The 12,138-nt window shown below is 38.2% G+C and overlaps 1 pseudogene; it reads left to right on the top strand.

Annotated features, from left to right (window-relative positions):
- The window catches only part of LOC149238978 (membrane steroid-binding protein 2 pseudogene), a 31,990-nt pseudogene extending 20,166 nt beyond the window's left edge, over positions 1-11,824 (top strand).
- Positions 11,825-12,138: the final 314 nt, after the last annotated feature.

The raw sequence follows: 12,138 nt of genomic DNA, 5'->3' as shown, positions 1-12,138 counted from the left end.
ATACAACATACAATGTCAATATGGCCATTAAACTCTCTTGGTTCGACCTGTATTCTGAATTCTCTAAGAAGAACATCCTTGAGGATCTATTGTGGCCACCAACAACCCCCCTCTTTGTTTAGTATTAGCAATAACACTAAGCAAATGGGGACCCTTAATAAAAAATTCAAAAAACATTTTATAAAACTTTTTGTATTCTACTCCTTGAAATTATGTCGCATCACGTGGAGAAGATAAAACACCCCCTTATGAGCATAATAAAAATTGCGAAGAAGCGACGTGAAATTCATCGCATCGCACACATTAAGAAGCGCTCTTAAATGAAAATCTTAAGAAATCTCCGACGGCCGATGTGCGACGTCGCATATCGCAATATCGCATAAGCAGCACACAATGATTTAATGACTCATGCGATCTGCGATAAACGCGATCTGCGATATGCGATAATCCGATCTGAAAAAATTTGCGATGACACATCTAGGTAATGCGATGACACGATGCTGCTATCGCCCATCGCAAATTTCCTCGGCTCAACATTCAAAAAAAGTTGTCTATAAACCAAAATTAGGCGCGTGCCTTAAAGGAAATTAATGAACATATGCCAAAGTGTTAGTGAAGGATAGTTTTGTGTTTTTCGAAGAGTCAGTTCACGATGGGTGTCATGATTTTATACATTCATAGAGGTTAGAGCTTTCGTATCAGTATTTATTATCATTACTCTTTTCCTTTGTGTGAACTGCAGGAATGAAAAACAGGAAACAATATGAAGAAATGAGCAGGAAACATCTAAGGAAAAGGGGAAAGCGTCAATGCTCGGAGAATAGAGAAGAGATGCCTTCATGAACGGATGTCGCATGCAACAGAACCACAGATTCCAGAGTATCACTCAACAGATGCGGAGGTCGATAGGTGATTCAACATTCAGGGTCTGAAAGCTCACAAAAGCAGCATGTTTACAAAAAATCCTGAAACTTCTACCTGGTAAAGGAAAAAGGCGCTAAGAAGGAAAACGCACCAAAAAAGCTCGGATCAAAGAACAGAGGTAGTTTTCGATGCGCAGTTAGCGCCTAACGCTAATCGCGCATCGCTAAGAAAATTGTTCAGAAAGCAAAGTCCCTAACTTGCTTAGTCATTCACAATTTCGGAAACTGAAATAGCAAAAGCAGAAGCAGTTTGAGGGAAATTTGGGTTGTTTCCAAGTATATACGCAGTAAATTCGCCCAACCAGAAGATAATTCTCAAAAATATCTTCTAGTGTACTAAAAAGTGGTGCCAGCGCTTGCCATTTCTGTTTGCATAACTCAAACAAAAGTAGAAGGCAACCAGCCGACTCTTCCCAGGCGAATGTTGAATGCTCGCAACTTTTAAGGAGCAAATGCAGAAATAGTTAGGAATTAGATTCAGTTTTTAGAAATAGTTTTGCTTTAGAAGAAGGGCGGTCATTTAAACCGTATCCTAAATTTATGTAATTAAGTTAATTAGTTAGCATTATTTAAACCCTTCTCATGCATTTGGAGAAGGGTCCAGAAATTTGTCAAAAAACTTGTCCTCAGAACATGCACTTTTGCACCCTCGGAGGGGGTCTTTGATGAATGGATGGATCAAGGTTTATTAATGTTTGCATTTGATATCTGCTACTGATGTTGCACTTCTGTACTCTTAGTAGATGTTAGAGCAAGGAGAGATAAATCATTGTTGCTTGAAGCTTATGAGTAGGATCAGTCATAAATGGTACTTTTATCTCTTGACCATTTCTGCTTATATTCTTAAAGTGATATACAGTTTTAGTTGTTTATATGTTATTGCATGAATGTGTGAGTTACCATTTGGCACTTTTGTACGGTGGAGCCATTTATTTATGTCTGATATATGAATAACTTATTATGTGATATGTTGTTCACAATTGTTTTGCCTAACTTTTTATGCAAAGTAGTTCATCTTAATTGATTTCTATTCTTATGATAGCTGAATGATCTTTATTACCAGTTATTGTTCGAAATCTCTTTAGATTGCATAATAGAATAAATACACCCCGGGTTAGCATAGATTAGATGTGTTGTTTTTCATTAGATTACAATAGCATAGATTTAGTTTAAAAGTTTGAATTAGATTAGCTTTAAGTATTCTTAGATCAGCAACATCCAACTCTGCACACACACACACCCTTAGATTGGGAAACTGGTCCCATTATCCCCAGTCGAACCCACTATACCAAACGGATAAGGAGCTTCCAACCAAGGTCTGGACCGGGTGGGTATCTGGCACTAGAAGGAGGGCCCGAACTATGAATGGCACCTAAATCAAAATCTAAATACCATTCTGAGAGTAAATCGCCCTCATCAACTCCCCCGACTTCCCCAGTACGTTTAAATCCAGAGTCAGAAGTCGCTCGAGTATTAACCGCTGCTACGCACCCTAATATTTCAGACCAATCTACCATTGAACCCCTTGAAGTTCAAACTCTGATTCACAAACTCCAGGGATTTTCCATTTCTACTCAGAGGTCTGATAAATCTCAAAGCAGCGTGAGTTCGCAGTACAATCCTGCTCATCCCCTGACCAGATTAAAGAGTGAAAAATTTGGCACCCAGCCAACTGAATTGCCTCTCCCCACCAGGAAAAGAGCGAGGAAAACACCACAAGAGTCTGACAGTGAGACTCTTTCATCTACGTCGTCCATTTCAACTCCCTCACCGTGAAGTCAGCCACCCACATATTCATCCCATACCATCATCCATCCGCTTACTAGAACTCCCACAACCCCTCTTCAATCACCTATGATCATAGTGTACTCATCCTCCTAGCCACATGGATCATCTTCTGCACTTTCATTCACTAGCAACTCAACGATGGCCCAGTCTCCATGGAATAATCCTGGGGCAGTTTTAATGCCTCCACCCTTGAGTCAAATACCGGCCCATCCTAAGAAATGGCTACCCAAATTCAATCCAGAAGCAGGTATGCTAGCTGAAGAACACATAAACAATTTCATGCTTTCTGTCAATCTCAACGGAGTTACTAACGAAGATGTTGTTGTTCGGCTTTTTCCCTATACAATTCAAGGAACAGTCGGGTCATGGTACTTTTCATTACCCTCCGGGTCTATCACAAGTTGGGACATTTTCCAAAGTCAATTCCTTACCAAGTTTGGTGATGACAGATCAACGGCAACGTTAATCAATGACCTATCCAATCTTAAAGCCGAGGCTAGAGAACCCATCAAAGATTTCAATTTACGGTTTAATAAGATCCTCAACAAAATTCCCACTGCTTCCCAACCCAGCGAAGAAGTACGATGTGAATGGTATATTACGGCCTTACCATCAAACTTAGCAATCTTCGTGGATAGGGCAAATAAAACAACCTTAGTTGAAAACTTGACAGAGGCGATAGCAGTAGAGAAACACGTAATAGCCCTGGAAAAGAGATCTGCGATAGAGGAAAGTAAGTCTAAAAAAGTCACCTTCAAGGAAGACTCCAAGAAGAAACAAACGAAAGACCCTTTCGATTTGGAAGGATTGCAAAAAGTATTAAAGACCATGTCCAATGAGATGATTGACATAAAAAAACAAGTAGCAGAAACTTCTTCGAAAAAGCCCTACAGAGCTTTTAAAAGAGGTCCTTCGATGGATGTGAAACCACCCAACGCTATTTCAAATGTTGAATCCTAAGAAGAGGAAGAAGAAGAGAATACCACTAAAGGGCAGACTGATGACGAAGAAGTTGTGGAATTACAAGGAATGTGGGATTTCATCCTCCCACAAGAAGAAGATCAAGAAGCATTTTCGGTTAGCACATGAAGCAAAAATCAACTTGATCCTCCCAAAACTACCCCTAAGCAGAAGAGCACAAGCTCTACAGCAAAAGATAAAGTCGCAACAAAAAAAACGACGACTAAAGCGACTCAACCTAGCCCGGTCCAATCAGATCAAACAACTCCATCAAAAACACTAATAATGTCAGATGAAATGGAATACAACATTATTGACGACATGAAAAAGACTAGGGCTAATGTTACCCTTTATGAATTGAGCAAATTGAAACTTCAACAGAAGATAATGATGAAAGAATTACATGTCATGCCTATTACATCTTTGCCTACAGCTGTAGCTTCCCACAACATGGGAAAACCTCCAACCAACATGATTAATAAGATGGATCCTAATGACATCGCCTTGATTGGAGGAAGATCAAGGTCTCACACTCCCCCTTTCCTTCTCACTTATGAAATTTTCAATAAAAATGTGCACAATTGTTTGGTAGATTTTGGTGCTTCAACGAATATTTTACCCAGATCAATATGTGCCAAGTTAAATGTTCAACCACAAAAATTCGCAGTGCGCATAGTTCAACTTGATCGATCTCAAGTCGAAGTGATTGGTGAACTTAATCAAGTAACCATAAGATTGTCATCCAACCCAAAGGTATGTCAGGTTATTGACATTCTAGTGGTTGATATCCCAGAATTCTATGGCTTGATTCTTAGCAGGGATTGGTCCGAAAAACTCCATGGATACTTTTCAACCGACTGGTCACACATGTGGTTACCCTATAATGGTAAACCGAATCAAATAAAGGTTGAACGAGAGTTACACCAGAAGTACATAGTAACAGAATTGGACGGAGAAAATGAAGCAGTAGCGTATAACAGCAGTATCATAGGCAATTACTCGGTAGATTCTTTTCTCGACAATTTCAATACTCATACATCACCTTACTTAAAAAATTCAGTTTTGTCCCAAGTCGAAAATTTTTCCCAAACTGATAATTCAAAGTGTGTTAATTTTGTAGATAAACCTGTAAATACATCTTTGTTTTGGAAATTATATTTTGATGGCTCTAAATCTAACGAAGGAGCAGGAGCAGGATGTGTTCTGACTAGTCCAGAAGGAAATAAGACCATGCTTACGTGCAGACTTGAATTCGATTGCACAAACAATACAGCAGAATATGAGGCCTTGGTGCAAGGCCTATACAAAGCAATCGGGTTGAACGTCAAGTACCTTCAAGTCTTCGGAGACTCTGAGATTGTTTTCAAACAGGTACGTAACACTATTCATTGCCTATCAAGTCATTTAAAACACTATCAACCTTTGGTGCAAGATCTGACTGAGCATTTCATAACATTCAATATTTCTTCAATCCCGAGACTCCAAAACGCAAGCGCAGAACTTTTGGCTAATGTAGCCTCTAGGCTTATTCCCTCCGAAGAGTTTAGTCCAGATAGATTCTCAATAGAATTAATCTTTAGACCATCCATCCCTGACAACATTACAAATTGGAGAGTATTCAACGACGATCCTGATATTGTAAATTTCCTCACTTCCGAAGGATCCTACTCCAATTAGATAACTGACGAAGACCATCACGATCGACTAATACAACAAAATGGCATTGATAATGTTATACCTAAATCGGTGGTTAAGTTAGAAGACCTATACGATTTAAAAAATCAGTTTAAAAGGTCTACCAATTCAAAGCTCTACAGTTCAACTCTGAACTACGAATTAGTAAACCTAGGAACCGACGAAAAACCACAAAACATTAATCTAGGCATCGGCTTAGCCCCTGAAGAAAAACTAGCGTATATTTGTCTTTTGAGACAATATAAAAATGTCTTTGCCTGGAATTACGATGAGCTGAAGACGTACGAAACTTCTATCATTCAGCACACTATTCCTATGATTGACAACGAAAAACATGTCCAACTGAAACTGAGAAAGATCCACCCCAATTTAGAAAATCAGATAAAAACCGAGCTAAATAAGTTGTTAAAAGCCAGAATAATTTTCCCCGTCAGACATTCCAAATGGGTCTCCAATATGGTACCCGTTAGAAAGAAAAACGGAGATATTAGAATCTGCATTGATTTTCGGAATCTCAACAAAGCCTGTCTAAAAGACAATTTTCTTCTCCCACCTATGGAGCAGATATTACAGGCAGTAGCAGGCTCAGAACTGATGTCTTTCTTGGATGGATTTTCAGGATATAATCAAGTGCTGGTACATCCCGATGATCAGTTGAAAACCACATTCAGAACTAAATGGGGCACATACGCATATCGGAAGATGCCATTTGGTTTGATCAATGTCGGTGCTACATTTCAGAGAGCCATGGACATCGCATTCAAGGGTTTAGTCAATAAATCCGTAGTAATTTATTTGGATGATATAACAGTGTACTCCCATAAACGAAGCAACCATCTCAGAGACTTAAAACAGATCTTTCAACGATGTTTAAGGTATGGGATTTCACTTAACCCAAAGAAATATTTTTTCGCACTAAGTGAAGGGAAACTTCTAGGATTCATAGTGTCAAAATCTGGTATTCACATCGAGCCTGACAGAATCAAAGAAATTTCTGAAATATCCCTACCTCATAATAAAAAATCCATGCAATCTTTCCTTGGTCAAATCAATTTTGTAAAGAGATTTGTCCCAGATTTTTCACGAATTGTGTCTCCTTTACAAACCATGATTAAAAAGAATTCAAATTTCAAATGGGGTCAAGATGAACATGAAGCATTCAACCTGATCAAACAAGCTATCATTAATGCTCCATCTTTAGCAACCCCGAATTTTTCAGAATCTTTTATCTTATACACATTTGCCTCAGAGAAATCATACGATGTGATTCTAACTCAAGCAAATCAAGAAAAAGCGGAAGCTCCAATCGCATTTTTTAGCTTGAATTTACAAGGTACCGAACTCAACTATTCAGACGTGGAGAAACAGGCATATGTTTTTTTCAAAGCGGTCAAATATTTCAGACCTTTCTTACTTAAAACCCATACTAAGGTCATAGTACCGTTTCCAGCGGTAAGAAATCTTCTAGTACAAAAGGATGTGGGTGAGAAAAGAGCAAATTGGATCACTGCTTTACAGGAATACGACCTTGAGATCAAGCCAGCAAACATTGTAAGAGGTCAAGGCTTCTACAAAATGTTGGTCGGAGCATCGCAGATTTCTGAAAATTCATCTGAACAGGTACAACTGTATGAGGTAAGCCTAAACGATGCAGAATCGTTATATGCTGACATCATTTATTACCTTAGGAACGGATATGCTCCATCACACCTAGATCACACTAAGAAAAGAGCTCTGAGATTGAAAGCTAAACAATATCAACTCATAAATGATGTTCTTTTTAGAAAGAATTATGATTCGGTTCTTCTTAGATGTCTTGAGAAAACTGAAGCTGAAAAAGTTTTGCAGGAACTCCACGACGGACCAGCAGGCGGGCACTATGCTGGAGATGCTACTGCACATAAGATCTTATGTGCAGGATATTACTGGCCTACGTTGTTCAAAGACTCACACTGTTACTTAAGGAAATGTCAAGTCTGCCAAACAACTGCTGGAAGACAAAAGAAGTCGTCCCTGCCACTACAGCCGGTAAACATCGAGCAACCATTCAGTCAGTGGGGCTTGGACATAATAGGTGAGATCGTTCCTCACTCTTCTAAGCACCATAGATACATCCTCACGGCAACAGATTATTTTACTAAATGGGTAGAAGCAGTTCCTCTCAAGACAGCTAATTCTGAAAATATTATTGAATTCATAGATCAATTTATAATCACTAGGTTTGGATTGCCAACGGCTTTAATGTTTGATAATGCATCATACTTTTCTGGAAATGCAATGACTGAGTTTGCACTTAAAAGAGGGTTCAAACTGAAATATTTGGCCAACTACTATCCACAAGGTAATGGGTTAGCTGAGTCAACAAATAAAAACCTAATCAGGATTATTAAAAGAACAGTTGACCAGAACCAAAAGAATTGGCACAAAGCTTTGGTAAATGCTTTATGGGAAGATAGAATAATGAAGAAAGCTTCAATCAACACTTCTCCCTTTAATTTAGTTTATGGGAAAGAAGTGGTTCTTCCAACTCACTTAGTCATCCCCTCTTTGTCTTTAGTACAATACATCGATGAAGTATCTACTTCCTCCATACAACTAAGACAAATGGAAATAATTAAATTAGAAGAACAACGAGAAAAAGCTAAGAAAACCCATGCTCATCACCAAGCACTAATAAAATCCTCTTTCGATTCAAGCACAATGACCAGAAAATGTTTTCAGATGGGAGATTTAGAATTGAAATGGGATAAGGCTCATGAAGAAAAGGGCAAACATACGAAATTTCAAAAGATGTGGCTTGGTCCTTTTCAGATTGTTGAAGTCATAGGTCCATCAACGTTTGTGTTGTAGGATTTAGCAGGTAGAAGGGATTCTTTGCCTGTTAATGGACAAATCCTTAAAATATATTTTCCATAGAAGATTATTCTTCTATTTTTGTAGAATAGTTTTTCTTTTCTTTTTCATAATAAAACCAATTGTGAGTGATTACTACAGGTATTCGCGGAAAAGACACCAATTCTCTTTCAGATTTTGAGCTTTCGCTTGTATAAGTAGCAAAAATTATTGAAAATCTGATTTTTATTATTGACAGATACAATTGAAAACTTTAGCCTAGAGATGATGCTAGTTTCAACTTCAAAATTTGATGAAAGCAACCTTTAGCGAAGGAATTGTTTTATATCAGCACAATGAAGGGTATCGATAGCAAAATAAGGCTTCTCTGTAAGACTGTTGTTTTCAAACTCTATTATTGTCGTTCAGAGCTTTCTTAAGGAAAAACAATGACTTCCTCCCGGCTAAAGAAAATCACAGCATTCAGAGGAACAATCCGAGAAACACTATATCTCAAAGAATAAGAGGTCTCATCACGAGCCGGCTTATCATGATCACAGATATTATAACTTGTTGACTTTGCCAATATTGTCCATCAAAACAGGGCAACGACTCAAGATTGTTGCAATCAAAAGACAAGGGGTCTCATCACGAGCCAGCTTGTTCAGCAAAAGTATAAATCAAGTGAATGACTGTGTCATAATTTTGGCTACCAAACCAAGACATTGTTCTTTGAGAATAAAAAAGGAAAAAGTGTCGATGTGGATTTTTCTTCGAAGGTTGTAGATAGCCTTAAGCAGGATAAAGGATCATTGCTGGGTAACAGGTAACCCTGTCGAGGCTATGGACGCCTGCTAGCAGCAGAGGCTCTACCTACAACAAATGAGCATATTTTAAAGCCAGCACACAGAGAAGACTTTATTTCATCTTTAAAAAGACCAAGTAGTGGTTGATATAAGTACAAGAACAAGCCTGAGGAAGCAAACAATTAGAATAGAAAGAGGTTGAAACAAAATATCATTGATAGGATAAGGCATAATGTACTCTATCTGTCCATAACAAAGCTTAGATTTATGAAAATTTTTCTGTTTTGAAAGTTTAGGAAAATTCAATAGAAAAGCAGAGATAACTTGTTCTTCCAAGTGAATCGCCATTGTTGTGGCCACCAACAACCCCCCTCTTTGTTTAGTACTAGAAATAACACTAAGCAAATGGGGACCCTTAATAAAAAATTCAAAAAACATTTTATAAAACTTTTTGTATTCTACTCCTTGAAATTATGTCGCATCGCGTGGAGAAGATAAAACACCCCCTTATGAGCATAATAAAAACTGCGAAGAAGCGACACGAAATTCATCGCGTCGCACACATTAAGAAGCGCTCTTAAATGAAAATCTTAAGAAATCTCCGACGGTCGATGTGCGACGTCGCATATCGCAATATCGCATAAGCAGCACACAATGATTTAATGACTCATGCGATCTGCGATAAACGCGATTTGCGATCTACGATAATCCGATCTGAAAAAATTTGCGATGACACATCTAGGTAATGCGATGGCGCGATGCTGCTATCGCCCATCGCAAATTTCCTCAGCTCAACATTCAAAAAAAGCTGTCTATAAACCAAAATTAGGCGCGCACCTTAAAGGAAATTAATGAACATATGCCAAAGTGATAGTGAAGGACAGTTTTGTGTTTTTCAACGAGTCAGTTCACGATGGGTGTCATGATTTTATACATTCATAGAGGTTAGAGCTTTCGTATCAGTATTTATTATCATTACTCTTTTCCTTTGCGTGAACTGCAGGAATGAAAAATAGGAAACAATATGAAGCAATGAGCAAGAAACATCTAAGGAAAAGGGGAAAGCGTCAATGCTCGAAGAATAGAGAAGAGATGCCTTCATGAACGGATGTCGCATGCAACAAAACCACAGATTCCAGAGTATCACTCAACAGATGCTGAGGTCAATAGGTGATTCAACATTCAGGGTCAGAAAGCTCACAAAAGCAGCATGTTTACAAAAAATCCTGAAACTTCTACCTGGTAAAGGAAAAAGGCGCTAAAGAAGGAAAATGCACCAAAAAAGCCCGGATCAAAGAACAGAGGCAGTTTTCTCGCGCATCGCTAAGAAAATTGTTCAGAAAGCAAAGTCCCTAACTTACTTAGTCATTCGCAATTCCGGAAACTGAAATAGCAAAATCAGAAGCAGTTTGAGGGAAATTTGGGTTGTTTCCAAGTATATACGCAGTAAATTAGCCCAACCAGAAGATAATTCTCAAAAATATCTTCTAATGTACTAAAAAGTGGTGCCAGCACTTGCCATTTCTGTTTGCATAACTCAAACAAAAGCAGAAGGCAACCAACCGACTCTTCCCAGGCGAATGTTGAATGCTCGCAACGTTTAAGGAGCAAATGCAGAAATAGTTAGGAATTAGATTCAGTTTTTAGAAATAGTTTTGCTTTAGAAGAAGGGCAGTCATTTAAACCGTATCCTAAATTTATGTAATTAAGTTAATTAGTTAGCAGTATTTAAACCCTTCTCATGCATTTGGAGAAGGGTCCAGAAATTTGTCAAAAAACTTGTCCTCAAAACATGCACTTTTGCACCCTTGGAGGGGGTCTTTGATGAATGGATGGATCAAGGTTTATTAATGTTTGCATTTGATATCTGCTACTGATGTTGCACTTATGTACTCTTAGTAGATGTTAGAGCAAGGAGAGATAAATCATTGTTGCTTGAAGCTTATGAGTAGGATCAGTCATAAATGGTACTTTTAACTCTTGACCATTTCTGCTAATATTCTTAAAGTGATATACAGTTTTAGTTGTTTACATGTTATTGCATGAATGTGTGGGTTACCATTTGGCACTTTTGTACGGTGGAGCCATTTATTTATGTCTGATATATGAATAACTTATTATGCGATATGCTGTTCACAACTGTTTTGCCTAACTTTTTATGCAAAGTAGTTCATCTTAATTTATTTCTATTCTTATGATAGCTGAATGATCTTTATTACCAGTTATTGTTCGAAATCTCTTTAGATTGCATAATAGAAGAAATACACCCCGGGTTAGCATAGATTAGATGTGTTGTTTTTCATTAGATTACAATAGCATAGATTTAGTTTAAAAGTTTGAATTAGATTAGCTTTAAGTATTCTTAGATCAGCAACATCCAACTCTGCACACACACACACACACTTAGATTGGGAAATTGGTCCCATTATCCCCAGTCGGACCTGCTATACCAAACGGATAAGGAGCTACCAACCAAGGTCCGGACCAGGTGGGTATCCCCCTTGTTGTCGACCCAATTTTCGGGGCTTCAACAGGATCAGGAATACTTCAAAGTGTACATCAACATTAAGAGGTATTGTCTTCACAAAGTGCTCGTGCATCCACTTGTTTCCCTTGTGCAAAAACCATTGACTGGATTCTACATAATATGATACGACTCCGTGGGTGATAAGGAGCAACACAGGTGATGCCTTTGCTGCTATTTCTTCCACAGATATTGCTACTTATTACATATTTCTAGAGAAAGAAGATACTTTCAGTACTAAGTGGATTTCATATTTTCGAGTGGCAGCTAAAGACATTCTAAAATCATGGTGGTAATACCCATCTAAATTATGGGTGAAAGTTGACCAAGTTTACAAGACAGAAGGACTAAGGAAGGTCTACCAACTCATGGTTGCAATGATGAATCGGTTATACATGAGGACTGATATTGATACCTTTCTTAGAACATGGGTACCTATTATGTACATTGTTGCCACTAGGGGCACGATTTTCAACTAGGAAAGCATCCTTGCTTCATCATTGAAAATCGACATACAAGCAACAAAGAATCCAGAGGTAGACTAGCCATCGAAATTTTATATGGCATCATACCTATTGGACGTAGTGTGTGCAAGATGCCATTTTAATGG

This window comes from Pinus tabuliformis, chromosome 8, assembly GCF_031772625.1.
Source record: "Pinus tabuliformis cultivar Carrire ecotype Pingquan chromosome 8, CPIR1, whole genome shotgun sequence".
In the NCBI taxonomy this organism is placed as follows: domain Eukaryota; kingdom Viridiplantae; phylum Streptophyta; class Pinopsida; order Pinales; family Pinaceae; genus Pinus; species Pinus tabuliformis.
Note: the sequence above shows the minus strand (reverse complement) of the source record. Positions and strands in the feature narration are given on the sequence as shown.